The sequence below is a fragment of the Pleurodeles waltl genome, chromosome 7 (genome assembly GCF_031143425.1).
Source record: "Pleurodeles waltl isolate 20211129_DDA chromosome 7, aPleWal1.hap1.20221129, whole genome shotgun sequence".
Taxonomy (NCBI): domain Eukaryota; kingdom Metazoa; phylum Chordata; class Amphibia; order Caudata; family Salamandridae; genus Pleurodeles; species Pleurodeles waltl.
This window is the reverse complement of record NC_090446.1, coordinates 1,380,616,390-1,380,637,264: the sequence shown is the minus strand read 5'-3', so window position 1 is coordinate 1,380,637,264 and position 20,875 is coordinate 1,380,616,390. Positions and strand designations below refer to the sequence as shown.

At 46.7% G+C, this 20,875-nt stretch overlaps 1 protein-coding gene across 4 annotated transcripts in view; it reads right to left on the bottom strand.

Moving 5' to 3' along the window:
- LOC138246360 (MOB kinase activator 2-like) overlaps positions 1-20,875 on the bottom strand; it is an 80,867-nt gene that overhangs the window by 48,135 nt on the left and 11,857 nt on the right. Inside the window, exon 1 of one of the 4 annotated variants that reach the window (XM_069200888.1) lies at positions 4,240-4,632. The exons of 1 other annotated variant lie outside the window; for it this stretch is intronic. The gene's annotated coding sequence lies outside the window, so the exon portion shown is untranslated. Of the gene's footprint in view, positions 1-4,239; positions 4,633-20,875 lie in introns of those variants that run through there. 2 more of the 4 variants (XM_069200892.1, XM_069200890.1) reach the window with 2 other exon arrangements.

Sequence of the window (20,875 nt, the reverse complement as noted above, 5' to 3'; positions counted from 1 at the left end):
TTCTTATGAATCTGCACCGGTTCTCATTGCACTCTACCAACTCCTTCTGAATATGCATTGGTTCTCACTGCACTCTATTCACTGCCTATGAATCTGCACCGGTTCTCATTGCACTCTACCCACTCCTTCTGAATCTGCACTGGTTCTCCTTACACTCTGCCCACTCCTTCTGAATCTGCACCGGATCTCATTGCACTCCAACCACTCCTTCTGGATCTGCACCGGTTCTCATTGCACTCCAAACACTCCTTCTGGATCTGCACGGGTTCTCATTGCACTCTATTCACTCCTTAAGAATCTGAACCGGTTCTCATTGCACTCTATTCACTCCTTAAGAATCTGAACCGGTCCTCATTGCACTCTATTCACTCCTTAAGAATCTGAACCGGTCCTCATTGCACTCTATTCACTCCTTAAGAATCTGAACCGGTCCTCATTGCACTCTATCCACTCCTTCGGAAACTACACCGGTTCTCGTTGCACTGTATCCACTCCTCCGGAATCTGCACCAGTTCTCGTTGCACTCTATTCACTCCTTCTGAATCTGCACCAGTTCTCATATCACTCTATTCACTGCTTATGAATCTGCACCGGCTCTCATTGCACTCTACCCACTCCTGAGTATGCATTGGTTCTCACTGCACTCTATTCACTGCTTATGAATCTGCACCGGTTCTCATTGCACTCTACCCGCTCCTTCTAAATCTGCACTGTTTCTCCTTACACTCTGCCCACTCCTTCTGAATCTGCACTGGTTCTCATATCACTCCTTCTGAATCGGCACTGGTTCTCATATCACTCTATTCACTCCTTCTGAATCTGCACTGGCTGTCATTGCACTCTGTCCACTCCTTCTGAACCTGAACCGGTTTGATTACACTCTACCCACTCCTCCTGACTCTGCACTGGCTCTCATTGCACTCTACCCACTCCTACTGAATCTGCACCGGTTCTCATTGCACTTCATCCACTCCTTCTGGATCTGCACAGGTTCTCATTGTACTCTATTCACTCCTTCGGAATCTGCTCTGGTTCTTATGCTGCATAATGAAATTCATTATGGGGCTCTGTGGTGCTGTCACGGGGTGGGTTATAGTAATATGGAATGTGCTGTTCTTGTAAATGGGTAAAACTTCCTCTTTGTCACAGGGCATAGATATTAGGTGGGTCCATGTCACATGATCCCTCCTGCATGGACCCCTGGTTTGCCCCTTGTGACCCCTGGCATCTCAGAGGTGGCAAAACCAGTGCCTGCTACACAGGGACAGATCGTCCTAATGGACATATGTTGAAGCTCCTTTTCCTGTTTTTCTGGCAGAGTCTTTATCACACAAATAGTGAATAATAGCATTTACTATTAGTGTAATACATAATTAATTAAATTTGCTGGAATACAACCGTACCTGGCAACTAAGGTAAGTAAAAAATTGCTTTTAAATGTATATTTTATGTATGCTTGCATGTGAGTGTGTTCATCTGAGAGTGTGTGAACATGGGTGTATATGTAAGCGTTGTGTGTGTGAGCCAAAGTAAAGGTCAAATGGTGTGTGATGTCTCTTCCGCTACCGCTGGCACTTTAGTGAATTGACGCCCATGCCCTCCAGTAGTCCTCCCACCAAGAACTACACATACACAGGTCGGACAACGGTTCCATTCTTTCCAGAAGAGGTTTGGTGACGTCACCCTGTTGCTTACACCAGGTCGCGCATGAGGCGCGATGACGTCTCTATAGATTAGGGTAGCTGGCGACAACGTGCCAGGAGGGCTCGGCCTGAGCATTTGTCAGTCCTGCCAAGTGCCAGGCATCACAGGTTAGACTAACGCAAATCGTAAATCATTCCCGCCCCCAGCCACGGGAACATTCTGTAAAGCAAAGCAGAGCACCTCTGAGCTCAGCAGGCCCCTGCAGGGCGAGAGAGAGGGGAGGGGCATTTAGGGGTCCCCTCAACTCTTCAAGGGGCCCCCATGCACTATTTCAAGCAAGACCTAAAAAAAGCTGCATCTGTCTCAGCTCGAAATGCAATTCATTAATTGCAAGGCGAGTACTGTTGCTGTGCTTGTATTCTCTTTAAATATGTGTTAACTTGGGGCACAGTCATTAATTTGCTGCTGAGGCCTATATTGCCTGCTCCGAGGCTTGACTCGCTACTGCCCGTGTTACTGACAGAGGAAGGTAAGTGCACACTGCGATCTGCCACCACCCGAGTTGTTACTCATTTTGGAATGTATTGCTCCTAAGATTTTTAAACCCGAGTCCTACAACCTCCGTGGTCACTTTACACCAGGTCGTTACTGGCTCTGTTTCTAGTCCTGGACTTCTCGTGCTAAAATAAGACCACCCAGGGTTTAATTAGGTCAACTGACACTAACCACGACCACAATACCCAGAATGTATTAGGCTATCACTCACAAGTCCAGCACAGGAAAGTGACAGTAATGACATGGAGTGAGGTTTTCACCATGGGCTGTGAACGAAGCCACAATGAGGACTATAGGCTGGGACCTAAAGTGGGCCAACTTTGGTGGTCCAAGATGATCCAAAATTAGGAATGAGTAGAAAATGTATATATGTTTCTTCCTCTGGATAGAACTTTTGCATTGCACCTGTTTTTTCAGCTACTTGCGATCGAGTGTGATTCAAAGTGTGACACGAAAAGATGCAAATGTCCCACACAAGCAGATGGCAACATAGAACTATCACACATATGCACTCTGAAAACCTGGAAGCTCTGTTTCTTGCTTGTGATGTGTGTGAAGGGCCAGCCGTCATTCCAGCACAAGAGATGCTGGTTTCACAGTGTGCAGGAAGGAATGGTCCTCGCCATCACTGGGGTCAAGGGGCACAGACAGGTAGGCCTAGTCCACTAACTGAAAGGGTTTAGAAGCGAAGCCCAAGAAAGAAATCACTAAATAAATAACACGAGGGCGCGTTTGCTGTGTCAAGGAGCAAGGTTATGACGGCCCACCAACCAAAGCAGCTCTGCACGCTTCTATAAAAAAATCACCAATAAGTAAATTACTGAAGTGGGGTGGCGACATATGGCGCATGAAAGATTGGATGGCCCTTCAAAGGGGGCTAGGGTCAGAGGGTACCGAAAAGACTAGCCCACCATTCAAAGGAAGCGGGGGTCGGAGTCTACGGGAAGGATTGGCGCACCACCCCAGATAGGCTGGGTTTAGGGGGCAGTAAGGTCTGCGCACTAGCATGTGGTCAGAGGGCGCACGAGCGAGACCGGCCCCAATCATACGGCATCTGAGGTCAGAGGGCACAGGTAGCACTACGGACCCGCTACCCCTTAGAGCTTGAGTCAGGGGTGCATGATGGATTGGCGCTCCACTCTAAGGGGTGGAATGAGAGAATTCGAAGGGAGGTGGGCTCAGAGGACGGGGGCAGAGGGAAGATGCATCCACTCCAAAGGGACTGTGGCAGAGGACGCAGGAAGTACTGACACTCTATCCCATGACGTCGAGGTCAGAGAACGCAGGTAAGAACGACTCGGGCATGACTCTTCCACAGGGTAAGATGGCGTGGTCCACTGTTACACACCCGTGGGGTCAGAGGGCACGGGAAGGGTTGTCCGCAGGTGTGACCTAGAGGACTCAGAGACGGTTTTCGCACAGAAAGCTGGGCCCAGACAGATAAATGAGTGTAAGAGCGGCGGTGGGACGCGCCCTGGGTGATGTGCACTGAAACTGTATACGACAGAGGTCAGACGCCTTAGGCGCCCCTAACACCCCCACCCCCTTCAAGTGCACTGGGTGGAACAGGCGAGCGCAAGAGCACACATTTCCGGAGCCGTGGACAGTCCGTAGTCATCATACGTTGTTCAGGAAAGTACCACGCCCTCAGGTGCAGCCCCCCGTGGTACCGGTGCACCCGGGCTCCCCGCTACTGCCTGATAATAGTGAACCTCTTGTCATGCAGGTGTTACAGAAGACGTAAACAGCACCCGGCAGCAGGGCGGACTTTCTAGCATGTGACGAAACTACTTCTTGTCTAGGAGTTATCTATCCAAGGCGCCCCTACGATCTGCGGCACACACACTCCAACTCTATTGGCGCCTCCTTCACGCTCTCGGCAGCAGGCGCACTGACCTTCCGAGCTATCGCACTGAAACAAAGGGCGATGGGAGTACTCACGGGGGATGGGAGTATTCGTGGATGATGGGAGTATTTACCTCTATCTAGAAGGGGTACTCTCACCCTCGCGGGGCCTCGAGTTGTTTAGGGCGCACTCACCTCTGGGGGTCGCAGTGGTTGCCCCCCCCTGCCACGGGAAGCGCACGTTCTCAGCCGAGAGCCGGGGTGCAGAAGCAGACAAAAGAGGGAGAACCTGCTGAGCCAGAGGATCCTCCGAGCCGAGTTCAGACAGGCTCGCGCCGCCCCAGGCCGGCCCCCAGCCTGCCCCCGCCCCGCCCTCCACCTATCGCAGGAAGCCGGAGGCGGCTGTCCCCATGGCAACCAAGGATGCGACGCGCCTCCCGAGGAGATGTCCTCCCATAAACACACACGCGGGCGGGGAGTGGGGGGCACGCTGCTCCTGCTAGGGGTTCACCCAGCCCTCTCCTGTGCTGTACCCCCAGCTGCGTGCAGCCCTGCTACTTCCTGTCCCTGCACCGCCTGCTAGTGAATAACACCGCCCCATCCTGCACCCCCGCCGCGGGAGATACGGGGGAGGGAAAAAGGGAGGAAAGGAGCCACATATCCCGGAAGAGAGGGGAGGGGTCAAGAACAGAAAGAAAAGTAAGTAAACAGGAGGGAGTATGGCCCAAGAAGGGGTAAGAGAAAGGGGAAGCAAAGAAAGTAGAAGGCAATGGAAAGAGAGCAGGGATCAGCGAGAGAAAGGGTAGTAACACAAAACACGTCAGAAAGAACAATAAGATAATGGAGAGAAAAGTGAGAAGCAGAGCGGGCGAGATGAGAAAGGAAGAAAGGGGAACAGGGTGAGAGAAAAATGCCAAGGGAGAGAGATTGGAGTGCCAAAAGGGGTGAGGGACCATGGAAATAAAGAAGAGAGGGAAGATGGATGAGAGAAGAGAGGGACGATTAATAGAAGGCAATGAGGTAGACGATAAGAGGATGTGAAGGGGGAGGAAGGAGACATACTGCGATAAAAAGAAGACGAGAGGAGGTAGGCGGGTTTTAAGGAGGACTCGTCAAAATACACCAGAAGTAAAATGAAAGGGAAGATAATCGGGGAAATAAAAGAGACAATGAAGCGATTAACAACTGCGCGAGAACAGGAGATAGGGGGTGACAAGGACGCGTAAAAAGGTAAAAGAATGAAGGAGGGCCAACAAAAACGGAGAGAGAATGAACAAAGTAGACATGAGGAGGAAAAACAAGAACAAGACGAAAAGAACACGTGTGGAAGGTGAATAACAACTGAGTAGTTCTACACAGTGAAGAACACGACACCTGACAAAGCAACATAACATGCATAGGTGTGGTGTAGGGGGTAGAGTCTGGCACACATCTGTCAAAACACTGACCAGGGGAGCCCATTCCTGCTCCCCTACACTGGTGAACTGGCCCTGTACCACGAGGGTGCGTTTGACAGGAGCACTAAGGATGTCGGGACTTGTAGGCACCCACTTATAAGTCAAGTCAAATCACATTTATTAATGATTTGGAACTCCTAGGAGATCCACATTAAAATATCACAATACATATATACACTTCAGGCAGAAATATACATAGTTACATAAATATATAAAACTTTGGCAAGCTATCAGCGGAAATGCCGCATAATTTAAAATAGCTACAGAAATCCTACAAGATATTAGCTATCATGTACAAATATATGCAAAACCACAGACTGTGCATACTTTCAAAACAGACCTAACACTGATTTAAAACAATTTAAACCCCAACACAGAGTATTTCCTTTGATGGAAAGAACAAAAGATTGAGACAACACTAAGATTGCTGTATCCTAGTGGAAAATTATATGTCATGAGCAAAATTACACAAAACCTAGGCTATACATAATTTCAAAATAAACCTAACACAGGCTTAAAGAAGTCAAAAACGCCATAGCAGAATATTTCAATTGGTGGATTAAACAAGCGATTAAAAGCGATACTGGAAGAATGAACCTTGAGTTTTAAAAAGACAGCTTTCAACCATCTTTTCCTCAACAGGTTCAGAGCGGGGCAAACAAAAAAACAAATGCTTTAGATCGTGAATATCTACATGACAAATCACAGATGTTAGAAGAGGCATGCCTCGTCTGCATACTGATATCAAGATCACACTGTGAGCTTTTACGCAACGTAACCAGCTTTAAAAAAAATTTCAGGTGAATGTATGAGAGCACAAGCATAGAGTCTAAATCCAATTCCAGCCATTTCAGTGCATAACTAATATTTCTAAAAACATGTATTTGTATCTCAAGGTAGTAAACTCCTCTCTATAAATCAAATGCCTCGGGGACGGTTTGTTACTGTGAAATAGGCAGGATGCTCTCCTGAGCACAGCCGCCAGGCCTAATGCATAAATACCTTTAGGGCCAAACTCTAATCTCAAAGCCAGAGAAGAGGCCATGCACTTTTAATGGGGAAAGGGAGTCTCAACCAGTTAAATGGCACAAATTTCACCTCTGTGATTAATATTGTGAGCAAACTTTAAGGGTGAACATTAGAAGACGTCCACTCCAGGAGTGACATCATCTCTTTTCTCTATTTCACGTTGCTATGATCATGATTTAACTATTGGCTTTGAGCGCAGCCTAAACCACTGGATATTTATTTACATATACATGAGTCCAGCCATTACATTACGCTTCCAATCCTGGAGCTGATCAGCTCTGTTCAAAAGTGGTGGCCTAGCGGTAGCCCTTTAGGAGATAGACTGTTTGCCTGATTGTAGTTTTTCAGCAGTATCTAATAAATCACAACCTAAAGTGCAAATAATGTGTTTGTTCCCTACAGTTTTGTATCCTCAGATTGCATGCCATCTCAAACAAGCAATGGCAAAGCCAATGGGTCTTGCTTATGGAAGAGCTATTGGCTTTGTCAATGTGTTTCAGCATGTTGGCTGCTGTTCAGCATGGCTAAAAGTTAGTAGAGGAGAGGAGTGAAGAGTGGAGCAGAGTGTTGTAGAGTGGAGTGACAGAGAGTGTTGTGCATTGGAGTGGCATAGAGTGGAGTCGTATAAAGTGGCACAGAGTAGAGTGGACTGGTGTAGAGTGCACTGGCATAAAGTGTTGCAGAGTATACTGCAGTAGAGTGCAGTGGCACTGAGTTCAGCAGCATTGAATTCAGTGGCATACAATGCAGTGGCGTAGAATTCAGTGGCGTAGATTAGAATGGTGCACTGTAGAGTGGGGTGGCTTAGTGTGGAGTGGTGTGGCGCAGAGTAGAGTGGCGCAAATTGTAGTAGAGAGGCATAGAGTGAGATGGCGTAGAGTAGAGTGGTGTGTAATGGAGTACAATTGGTTGATGTAGAAGGCAGTGGCACAGAGTAGAGTACAGTGGCATAGAGTGCGGAGTAGAGTCGAGTGGCATAGAGTAGAGTGGTGCAGAGTGGAGTAGCGTTGAGTGATGCGGAGGGCAATGGCGCAGAGTAGAATCGAGTAGCATAGAGTGCAGTAGCATACAGTGGTGCAGAACAGAGTACAGTGCCACAGAGTGCAGTGGCATAAAGTGGAGAAGCATAGAGTGGAGTAGTGCAGGGTAGAGTGGCATAGAGTTCAATGGTGGCGAGTGCAGTGTTGCAAATCAGAGTGCAGAGGAGAAGAGTGGCATAGAGAGCAGTGGTGTACAATACAGTGATGCAGAGTAGAGTGGAGTGGCATAGAGCGCAGTGACAGAGTGCAGTTGTGGAGAGTGCATTGGCGCAGAGTGCAGTGGTTAGGAGTAGAGTTCAATGGCAGAGTGAGTGTACAGAGTGGAGTGGTACAGGGTAGAGTGCAGTTGTGTAGAGTGGCACAGAGTGTAATGTAAAGTGGTGTAGACTGCAGTAGCATAGACTAAAGTGGTGCAGAGTAGATTACAGTGGCGTACAGTAGATTGGCATGGAATGCAGGGGCACAGAGTTGAGTGTTACAAAGTAAAGTGCATTTGTGTAGAGTGTATTGGCATAGAGTGAACTAACAAAGAGTGCAATGTTGCAGGCGGGTTTAGCTTGCTCGGTAATATTGGGGGGGGGGGGAGCTTCAAATCTGTGAAAGATATAATGTATCAATACGTTATACCACCAGCAGGGCGCATGAGAGAGGCTGAAGAGGCCGTGAAAAAGGAGAGCCGTGCAGATTGGTAGGGTACTGGATGAGAGCAATCATGATATTTTGTTAAATAATCAAAAAAAATTAACAATTCAAAACCGAGAGATGGAGTATGTATGCATTTTTGTCTGTGTGTAAGTAAAAAGTCCTGGTGAAACCCGACAGACACCTCACCAAACCTGCCTGAAAGCACCTGTATCCAACTATGTACCAGAAAATACGTTTATTGAGGGTGGTCGTAGAGTACAGCAATGTAGAGTGGAGTAGTGCAGAGTAGATTGATGTGGCCTCTACTGGAGTGGTATAGAGAGCAGTGGCAAAAGGTGCAGTGGTGTAGAGCAGAGTGGCGAAGAGTACATTGGCACAGAGTAGAGTGGTTTAGGGTAGAGCACAGAGGCGTAGCGTGAAGTGGCACAGGTTGCCAGTGGCATCGAGAAGAGTGGTGCAGAGTGCAGTGGCGTAGAGTGGTGTAAAGTGGAGAGGTGCAGAGTAGAGTGGAGTAGCATGGAGTGGCGCAGAGTAGAGTGGAGTGGCGTAGAGTGGAGTATTCATGGTGTGGTAGCACACTGCCATTACAGACAACGCATTTTCAGTTGAACTGACCAATACATTTACACAGCCATATAGTTTTACTAATAAAGCTATAAAACGTATAGACAAAACTTTGCGGAAATTGCATCATGTAGGGTAATGATTTGTTTTGATCATATTAAAGTATTTGTTACCAACACACTTCAGAAATAACAAAAAATGTGCTTCATTTGTTTTACTAATTCTGATACATTCTGAAATACTTAGACAGTTCATTTAAATGTTGTGTTCTAGAAAAAAAAACTCCAACCTCAAGTATCCAGCAAGGTTGCCACGTAAATCCCCTCCCTTTTAAGTCAAAGAAAGAAAAGTAAATAAGTGCTCTTGGAAAACAGTGCCTATCATTTTACTTTGGTCTCTGGATGCACAGCCAATGTGAAGAGATAACAACAAGATTTACAGGCCTGTTTTCAGAATGGGAGAACTGGGAAGGATACTGTAAATAAGGTATTGGCAAGTGGAGGACCAAGCTTAAGCTGGACAGCCTAAAACAAATAAAGCAAATGGAAAGCAGGAAAATGTGAGCTACAAAGCCAATGGCAAGCAATAGGCAGAATGAATACCTAGGTAATCTTTCTGAATTGACTGAAGAAGTCTTTAGCAAACCAGACGGCTGCACTGTCTTGTAGGCAGCAACCTAAAAAGCTGCCTCTATTTCCCAATAAAAATGTACCCTTACTTAAAACTTCTGCTTGTTGCCTTTTTTCCTTCCAAATGAACCTCTTATTTTCCATCCTCTGCGTGCGTCCTCTCTGAGCACACCCTACTCTGTGTCACAAGCATGCTTGCTTTAATCCCTATGATTTTATTTCGGCAGATTGCCAACACTTCATTTCAGAGATTACAATATTTCTTTTAAAGGTCAAATCTCCACAACCTAACAATAAATAATATCCTGTAGCTCATCTATTAATACTGCCAGTTATTTGCATGAATGTACATACCACTTCCCTGCACCTATCTCCTAAACATTGAATGTACCACAGAGAAACTGGAGTAAATCCATGGAACGGCTTCCTTAAGAGCACAAGGCTAATCCCAACAGCAAACAATAACCACTGGAAAAAACACTAACCTTGCGTTCCGGAACAACGTGCTGCCCAGTATACAGCGCTTCAGGGCCCTGTCAGGGGTAGTAAGCGCTATATTAATGCAATTCCAAAACAATACAAATTCTGCGTCCTTTCCTACGGTGGACAGATGGTCCTTGGTTGGGGGGGAACCGGAAGACACAAGTCACCCTTCTGACATGAGCAGGCCGGGCGCTGTTCTAGGATGTGCTCCACTGTGAGAGCCAAATCTGTTACTTAGCAGGATAGAGTTCTGAACCTGCGATGGTTAACAGGACTTCCGGTTAGAGAGCCCCTCCGAGGACGCAGAATGAGCACCTCACCGGAGGTCATGCTTTAAAGCCGCCTCTCGATAAGCAAGTATAGGCCTGTGACACACCACACATCTCCCGTGCGTCGCCCGACACCACCCGGTCCACGTGTAACTTGCATGTGAGCAGAACTGCGGCCTGTGTGCGAGCCTTGCGCACTTCCGACCTCCGAGAGCGCGCACAAGCCCTTCCGCGACAAAGGATGCTGCGCTTAGAAGAGGCTTCGTGTCAGCATACAGCGCTGTTTAAAATAAAATAATATACAAAAACACTACGTGAGAAAAAGAAGAAGGAAGGATATCCGATTAAGAAAGTGAAATCCGAGGAAAGGAGCGAAGGAAAGACACCCACGGAGGAAGAGGACGCGAGACTCTTCTCAGAGGATAACCTGCCCCTTGAGGTAAGACCCGGGCCCTGAGGGAGGCGAGACATGCAGACAACAATGGGCTGCAACACAAAACCAGCCAGGCAGACTCCAAGGTCATTGTGCACGGCGGAGGCAAGCTGCAAGACAGACTCCGCGGTAAACACACACGGGCAGACGTAGGGTCATAACAGACACAAATACCAGCAGGCGTGTGTTGTTACAGAGACGTGCGTTTCACTTCACAGGCTAGTGGCAGGCTGCTAGGAGAAGGGGCGAGAGAGTGTCTAACTACACAGTGAGCCTCAGAGAGCGAGGAGGAGACTGCAAGGCTAAACACAGAGCCAGAGAGACCTCTTCAGGGCTGCAACCACAGACGCAGGACAGACCCCGCGGTGGCACGACGCAAACTTATTATTAATAACAGCAAAAGGCAAAAGGCTTCGGGACTGCACTTTCAGAGACCGATATATTAGCTTCAAAGCCACGTTTCACTAAAGGGTGAAGGGGGCGGAGGAGCGCAGACTACAGAGGTTCTCCAAGAGACGCAGAGAGGGGCACATTCCTCTGCTAACACCACAGACACAAAGAGGACGTGTTCCGAGGCTAAAACCACAGAGACAGATTCCAGCAGCTAAACAACAGACAAAAGGTGGGCGGATTCCAAGGTTGAAACCACAGAGCGAGGCTGGCTCGGGACTTAAAACCTCAGAGAGGGAGGAGAGACACCCCTGGCATTGCGCAGCCACCTCTGTTGTCAGGGGCCTTGAAGGCTTTTCCTGGCGCTTCTAGCCTCATAACAAGGTCTAAGGGCTGGACAAGGGGTCCTCCCTGTGACAGTATAAGAGGTCAAAAGATTAGCTATATCGCTTCCCTTATCCTTGGCAGTTTGGTGAATTGGCACCCATGATTCAATGGGTCAAATCCTAGACCCAGACAGACTCCAAGGCTTTAACCACAAGGCAGAGGTGTATTCCAGTAACAGAGGGCGAGATCAAACTACACCCGTCTCCGGAAAGCCTTGAAAAGTGAACTGTTCGAACATGCCTTCAACCAAGGCCCACGCTCCAGGGGCAGTAACTGAAGAGTATTGAACCAGCCCCGTCCCTTCAACGAGTGGATTCTTCATTCACCTCGTAGATTCTAGCCACATACTGCGCCGACGTAATCAATGGGAGATATAGCGCTCTATGAAAAAATATCAATAAAACAGAGAAGCAGGGCAGGCTTGAGGCCTACAACAATTCAGCAATAAAATAAGGCTTGGAGAAACAACATGTACCACACTAAGTGGTACCTTGGCTGACCAACGTGTAACCAATCGTACTAACTACATATTAAATGCCACATGCAGGTGAACTGAAGCTGAATCAGATCTATGGCACAATGTCTCGTGCTGCCTCTCCATGCTTCTGTGTCACATGCCTTAAACAGGTGTACCAGCCTTCGGCTATGCAGCACATTGAGGTTTGTGCAAAACATATAAAGCATAGTTGTGTCAGGTCCCCCAATGCACAATCACAATTCTCTTTGTTCCTCTCCTCGGAGTTCCCCTTGGTGCATAAACCCATACTCATAAGTACCAAGACTAAGGGGGTTATTCTAACTTTGGAGGAGTGTTAATCCGTCCCAAAAGTGACGGTAAAGTGACGGATATACCACCAGCCGTATTACGAGTTCCATAGGATATAATGGACTCGTAATACGGCTGGTGGTAAATCCGTCACTTTTCCGTCACTTTTGGGACGGATTAACACCTCCTCCAAAGTTAGAATAACCCCCTAAATCTTATGTTTACCATGTGTACTGCAAATCTGGGAAAATGTCCAGGTAATGTTCAAACTCAGCGGAAGGATACAGGCAGTGAAAAGAAGCTGATAAGACGCTCTAACTGGTTGGTGCAAGATGTGATTGACAGTTTCCCAAGCCAATGGCTGAGCCAATGAAGTCAATGGCTGAACCAAAGCTCTTTGGACATAAACTCCCTTTATGCTTGCCATCAAATACGGTGCTCTGATACACTTACTTGGACACCTACTTTAGGTGAGTACTGCGAACATGCTGAACGGTCAACTAGTTCATGCCCACAAATACCAACACTTTTGAACGCATTGACCATCAGGCCATTATCCCAACACTGTTCCTCCAAAGCACCCCAGGGAACTCTGAAGTCCCAGGCGGATGAAGTCAGTGGTGCTGGGACAATTTTTTGAATAAGGGTGCTGGCCATCGCCATCACTTGATTTAAGTGCTTTGATTGTTCGCCCCCGGCTGCTGACGTACATATATGTTGACATATTTGTACTTTACTTTGCAGTGACATTTTATGTATGTGTAAGCAAACATCCGGAATGCCATGGCATTCTCCTTTGACCTTTACCGCAGCAAGAATGCCACTAGTTACAATTAGAAAATACCCTAAACATGCAGTAAGGGAAAGGGAAGTAGGCACAGCTCTCTCTTTTAAAAGAATTAGCAGCAATTTGTCAAATGAGACAGTTTGTACTTGAGTGCAGGTGTCCTCATTGTTAATTCTCCATCTGAACTTCATCGAGGCTTTATGGGGGTGCTGCATGGTGGCGGGTGTTGCGCTGCAGGGGCCTGCATCACACCTCTGACTGGGTCAAATAGAATGGCACCGTGGAGGCTACATATATACCCCCACACATATCTCGGGGGGGGGGCGTTCTTGTTAATATGGTCAATGGGTCTGGAATGCGCCCAATTTACTCATCTTCTGCTTGTGATCCAATTTATGTTGGGAGTTTTATATAAGAACAAACGGATAAAAGTCTAGTAAAGTAGTTTGTGTCCTTCAAAGTAAACAGTTGCTTAGTCATAAAGTCACATACTCTGAAATTATATTTAAAAGCTGAACAAAGAAAAAATACAAGTTGGACAAGAGGAAACTCGTGTATCAAGGTGTTTCTCAAGTGGTGACTTGGACTGAAGGCAATCTTTCAATGTCTGAGTGGTGGGAGCAGGCCCACACAGGACCGGACATCCCATTGTCACATATTTAAATAAATTTGCAAATTTGTAGTGTGCTTAGAACCCGATTCAAAGGCTAACGCTACATATTAACCACCTGGCAGAAGACAATGTAAGTCGATTGGTTATGGAAGACATCAAGAAGCATAGACACTCACCGGGTGACTACCCATGGTTGAGAGCGGCCATGGAGAGGAGGGTTCTGACGAGTACTGTGGAACTGACAAGTACTGTGAAAAGTACTTGTCACTACTAAAATACAGACTAGGGGAATGAGGTTTCCGAGGAGTACTGAAAGACTAAGAGGCGCGGTTATCCCAATATTACCATATGGAAAGGTTCTAACACTGACAAATACTACAATACAAGTGACAAAGTCCTCTTCTGTTATCATACAGCGCTGCCGATGAGACCTGAGGCATGTAGGAGTATTGTATTATTACTGAGTAAAGTTACTGCAACAGGTACTGGTCTATACACTCGTTTCATTATCCTAATGATTGCAAGTACTGCAATATTAACAAGAAATGCCTTATTCAGAAGCCAAAGTAGTCTGAACTGGACAAAATTCTGTTATAAGGGCACTAATGCAAAGGTCCCTAGCAGCTGCCCCACCCTACAACTTTTGCTTTTTTCCATTCCGAGCTCCTGTTTCCGCCCTATTTCCCTGGTGGTCTCTGAATCCATAAGACCATCTCCAGATGCAAACTCTCATTTGGCACCATGCCAAAGAGCATCCACAAAGATCCTATTTTCATCCCCAAGGAGTAATCTCACAGACTGGCTATTGGGTGGCTGCTGTTTTGATGTCAGCTCAGATAACAAACAAGGGACAGCCTGTTTCTAGACAATTGGGGTGAGGCCTGCAGACTCACCTGTGTACAATTCAAAGTCTTCACTCCTGGTACCAGCTATATAGTTAAAACAACAAGTGATGGACGGAATGCTGAACATTGTCAAACACTCACCCCCAGTCATAGATCTGGGTTTAATCCATCGTTCTTTTGCTCACCATGCCACCCCAGTTTGGACCCAGCCATATGCAAATCAGTCTTGACCCTGTTCCTCATGGGAACAGTCCAGACCGAACTGCCAAGCCAGGTCCTCACTGGACCGGAAACAAGCATCCTGGGACCGGTTTCGGGGTTTCACCCCTCATCAGCCAGGCTAGCTTGAATCCAGTGGCATGGGAAGCACGGGACCCACGTCTGGGCATACCCTTCCCACTTAGGGCACAAAGCAAAAACAACAAGTGATGGACGGAATGCTGAACATTGTCAAACACTCACCCCCAGTCATAGATCTGGGTTTAATCCATCGTTCTTTTGCTCACCATGCCACCCCAGTTTGGACCCAGCCATATACAAATCAGTCTTGACCCTGTTCCTCATGGGAACAGTCCAGACCGAACTGCCAAGCCAGGTCCTCACTGGACCGGAAACAAGCATCCTGGGACCGGTTTCGGGGTTTCACCCCTCATCAGCCAGGCTAGCTTGAGTCCAGTGGCATGGGAAGCACGGGACCCACGTCTGGGCATACGCTTCCCACTTAGGGCGACAAAGCAAAAACAACAACGACAAAGCAAAAACAACAAGTGATGGACGAAATGCTGAACATTGTCAAACACTCACCCCCAGTCATAGATCTGGGTTTAATCCATCCATCTTCTTTTGCTCACCATGCCACCCCAGTTTGGACCCAGCCATATGCAAATCAGTCTTGACCCTGTTCCTCATGGGAACAGTCCAGACCGAACTGCCAAGCCAGGTCCTCACTGGACCGGAAACAAGCATCCTGGGACCGGTTTCGGGGTTTCACCCCTCATCAGCCAGGCTAGCTTGAATCCAGTGGCATGGGAAGCACAGGATCCACGTCTGGGCTGGGCATACCCTTCCCACTTAGGGCGACAAAGCAAAAACAACAAGTGATGGACGGAATGCTGAACATTGTCAAACACTCACCCCCAGTCATAGATCTGGGTTTAATCCATCGTTCTTTTGCTCACCATGCCACCCCAGTTTGGACCCAGCCATATACAAATCAGTCTTGACCCTGTTCCTCATGGGAACAGTCCAGACCGAACTGCCAAGCCAGGTCCTCACTGGACCGGAAACAAGCATCCTGGGACCGGTTTCGGGGTTTCACCCCTCATCAGCCAGGCTAGCTTGAATCCAGTGGCATGGGAAGCACGGGACCCACGTCTGGGCATACCCTTCCCACTTAGGGCGACAAAGCAAAAACAACAAGTGATGGACGGAATGCTGAACATTGTCAAACACTCACCCCCAGTCATAGATCTGGGTTTAATCCATCTTCTTTTGCTCACCATGCCACCCCAGTTTGGACCCAGCCATATGCAAATCAGTCTTGACCCTGTTCCTCATGGGAACAGTCCAGACCGAACTGCCAAGCCAGGTCCTCACTGGACCGGAAACAAGCATCCTTAGTCCAGAATACTTGTAGTCAGTGCTTAATTTGTGCTTGTTGTTTACGGTGAGGAGCACCGGAAATTATTTTTGAGGGCCGGGGCTGCTTCTTCTGCCTCAAGCATTTGCTGCGAGCAAAAAGAAACATATGGGAAAGACGGAGGGAAGGGAAAACGAAAAGGCGTCACAAAGGGAGAAAGTGGAAAGCTGCAAGAGTGAGCTGAAGGGGCAGGGAGTGGCTTTATATGGATTGAAGAGGCCCGAGTTGGCCTCAGGATTACGCCGCCTCATTATTCCGAGTGTCCGCATTTAATCACAGCAGCCGCATGTATAAGAGGAAGGCTTTGGGCGCCGGCACGTTTTTATGTACAAATTAAGCACTGCTTGTAGTCATACATTCCGCACTTCTGAGAGCCCAAGCCTGGTCTGGCTCAGAAAGTACTGTCCCTCAGCCGCAAAGGCCACGTTGGAAGTGGGGCCGGAGATAACTGCGTCTGCTCGGCTGCTGAGGCTTTTATCAGGAGCGGAAGTCCTGCTGAGATAGTCTGCGCGTGAGTTAGGGCTGCTCTGGTGGCACAAGTCTGAGTGTGCCGCTATTACAGAAGATGGTTCTTCACCACGATTTCAGGTTACTTTTCTTTTAGATTGACACAGTTTAATGCTTACAATTAAAAGAAACTGAGACGCAATCCTCCTGTGCAAGTGTTTCGGCCCATCCTTCACGCAGGCTCTGGTTTGATTTACAGTGAATATTATAACAGGACTAAATTACAAATTTCTGTGCCCAGTAACCTATGTGACACACAACGTACATTCTTCCTGTATGTGCTCGTTTATCCCGTCTAATGACAGTTGTATATCCCAAGCAAGCATTAAATATGTCCACAGGAAAAAGTTAGGGGCAGGGGGACTCCATCATTTTCCATTTTAGCTCCCTTAGAAACTTTTGTTGGAAGATAGAGCAAAATCCAATGAACGGGGTTACGCGAAACCTGGCATTTTAGTAGAGGCATACTGATAAAGTGTACCTTTTTAGGGTCGAGCCTGCTTTGCATGCGCTCGCGCATGCGTATAGCAGGGAGACTCTTTAGTATTTAGAAAAGGGCTCCGAGCCCTGTCAACTTCACGTCAGTGCTTTTTATTGGTTCGTGGGCTTCCCTAATTAAATCGGCTTGCTTTCATTAGTCGAAGGCACGCATAGGTCATGCCTTTTCCGGTGGCTAGCCCTCCTCGAGCGCAGCGACCAAGTACAGAAAACATGCGAGGCTCGCTGTTTTCCATCGGGCTGGTGGACTTTTTTTTAAACTAATTTACGAGCCTGATCTCGCTTGGCAGAAGTCGAGCGCTTTACCTACTTGATTTCACTTTTTCGGGTTACGTGCATAAATGCACTTTTGCCAGATAGGTGAAAAGACGGGTTAGGAGTTTACAACGCGATCGGCTCTAACACGAGCAAACGCGAGACCCGATGCATTGTAAATGCTTGTTTAATTTGGTATAAATCCTTTCAGGGGTTCTTGAGGTTCTCCACGTTTAAAAAGGGCGCCAGGCAGGATTTAAAGGGTTGACGGGGTATCTCTGCTGTTTAAACTTGCAAGTCAAACCTGCCCATCACATTTACACATTTTTTACACAATGTGATTGGCTGGATGAGGGCTGAAAAAAAATCTTGAAATTTACAAGTTAGCAGTGACTCAAGAATTGTACACCCCCTTTCACTCAATGGCTGTGAAAAATATTTTTTCACAGCATGAAATTCTTGAGTCACTGCTAACTTGTAAGTTTCAAGATTTTTCGGTCCTGTAAAGTTGACCGGACCGAAAGATGCGGGGAAACTATAAATCGCTGCTTTTCGGCCCCTGGCTCTCGAAACAGAGCAGATTTGCAAACTCTCCAGGGGAGAATCAGAGCAGATTTGCAAGCTCTCCAGGGGCGAATCAGAGCAGATTTGCAAGTTCCCCATTTTTCCTTTTAAGTGTTGGATTCAACCACCATTTTGTCCCTGACTCTGGAGTCAGAGCCGAATACCAAATTTAAGCTGTCTAAAAAATGCAAACAAAACCAAACACTACAAAATATGTCTGCTTTTCCTTGGAAAGCAGGAAGTGACCACAGGCTGGCCCTGTGCCCAATTCCTGCAGGGCAAGGCCTAAAGCCACAGGGTATGGTCAAAGGGCATGTTTAGCGGGGTTGAACATTAAGTAAATCATTAAAAAACTATCAAAGTCACTGAAAAAAATTACAGTTAAAAAGTGAGTTGCGGTTCTGGTTCAAATTTGACAAACCACTAATTTGTGGGTTATATTTACCAGAGCATACAACAAATGCCATGACCTGCGCCACCCTCATGGTGCTATGCTGTTGTCCTGGTCACTTTTTTGTCTTTTTTCCGTACCTTTGCCTAATTGGTGTTTGAAGCATGGCATGGCATGGTATGGCATGGTATAGCATGGCATGGAATTATTTCAAAAGCTTGAGCCATAACTCACTTTTAACTGTTTTTTTCAGTGAAAACGTATACTTTTATCAATATTAAAAGATCTTGGCAAACACCACAAACACAGATGCCACATATCCTATTTTGACTACAAATGATTTACAGGAGCAGTTGCAGGGGTATTCGTTGGCACCATTTTTATAGACTTGATTGAGGTCCCTAACATATTTTTTAGGGCAGCATGTGTTTTTAGCACCCATGTTTGGGTTGGTGGCGACTTTGGGTGCTTTAAAGGTTACATAGGTATTGGTCAAAACTGTAAATGTGAATGGCTATGTTGGGTTTTGGACTGACTACTATAGCTGATGTGCCGCTCCATGCCAGCTTTTTTTTCCCCTTTGAATTCTGGTACTTGTAGTCCTATTTTATTATAGAATAAACAAGACTTCACGTTCAAGAATTCAAGGAAACACTTGGACTGTGGCAGCACATCATGTATAGATCTAGGAAACTTGGCAGGGGTGGACCACTATATTTGAAAGAAGGGGTGCGGTGAATGAAAGTGCTCTTTAATACAAACACTCACAGCAGAACAAAGCATGCAGTCCTTCAAGCACAGTTCGCATGGTCTCTTTGAGCTAAGCTCAGGTATGAAACCTGTGGAGTTCGTTTTTCAAACTTAGGCCCATATTTATACTTTTTTAGCACCTCATTTGCACCGCTTTTTGACGCAAAAATGGCGCAAACTTACAAAATACAATTGTTATATTTATGAATTGTGATTTGTTGGAAAACGATCTTCAATGCAATTATGTATATATAATTTCTTGTAAGAGATTATTTTGCTAGAAGTGTAAATATCACTGTATTTTGTAAGTTTGCGCCGTTTTTGCGTCAAAAAGTGGCGCAAATGCAGCGCTAAAAAAGTATAAATATGGGCCCTAGTGTTAACCCAGTGGAGCACACTGGCACATCACAGACTGGTTACCATCACGGCTCTAGTCAGGGAGTAGTGGCCTCTCAAGAAGTGCATTTCAGAGAGGTCCACATTGGTCCACAGATAAAAGTGGTGGTGCCATCCTACAGAAATATATACATATAATACAAAAACTTCTGTTTAATCCTGAAAAGAGCGGGCAGCCTACCAGCTGTGGATCAATAGCTTTACAAAAGAGGTGCACGCATTTCCTCAGGACGACTTGAGCACATGGTTGTGATGAATCACAAACTCGTGACTGGTTGGTGCGCTGCCTGCTTGGTACAAGAGGAAACGGATGTTTTTATATGTTTGATGGGAGCAGTGATGAAGCCTCCATGGTAGAGGCAATGGCTGTGTGATACGCTCAAGGCTACTGTTCACAGACCTTGAATTTCTTTGATATATATATAAAAAATGTTTGAATCTGTTTTTGTTTCCATGTATGTATGTATACATATCTATATTTACATATATACATTATGCACATAGTGGCATAACAAAACTTGAGGGGGCCACCCCTGCACAGAACATGGAGGGCCCCCCTCCACTCCGGACTCACGCAGGAGCTCTCAGGCTAGAGTACTGTCCTGAGGACCCCCCTGAAGTGGGGCTGCGGGGGCCTTTGTTACGCCACTGTATATACACACACATGCAGCGTCAGATTTACACATTTTAAGTAAACAACGCTGCTTTGCAGTGAAAGGCAGTGTCGGCTTTTTCTGTGACGCCTCCAGGCACATTCAGCCGCGGTGTTGGTGGGGTACAAGTGTGTGGGGTGGGCAGGACAAATAGAGCTAGGACACTGGCCCCATATGACCTCCTTCCGGAGAGTCCACTATTAGGGAGGTTCTCTAGGCCAGTAGGAAGTATGGTCAGAGTCGCTGGAATTATGCGGCACAAGCGGGCAAATTTATGAGGCAGGGTTGACTAAATTATGCAGCAAGGTAATACATATATCCCCTTTGCCACATTCTACACTCGTTTTATTTAGTTATGTAATGCACATTTTTTTTTTAGCAAATATCACCTGCCAAAGCCTGAACATAGCAATCAGCAACTGAAATGTGACCAATTAACCTGGAAAGTCCTGTGAACAGGTTCACTTTTCATCTAATTTCCTGCACGTTTTCCTATTCTGCCCCTTCCATGCATGTTTAAAGTGCTAGTGTATCTGATGGATTCATTTACTAAATGCATTCTGATTAAACCTGTACTGTGGTACCAAACAGAATGAAGAATATAGCAATGCAGGCACATAGTGCTATACTGAAGAATACAGCGATGCAGGCACGTAGTGCTACACTGAAGAATACAGCGATGCAGGCACATGGTGCTACACTGAAGAATACAGCGATGCAGGCACGTAGTGCTACACTGAAGAATACAGCGATGCAGGCACATAGTGCTACACTGAAGAATACAGCGATGCAGGCACATGGTGCTATACTGAAGAATGCAGCAATGCAGGTTCACTGATAT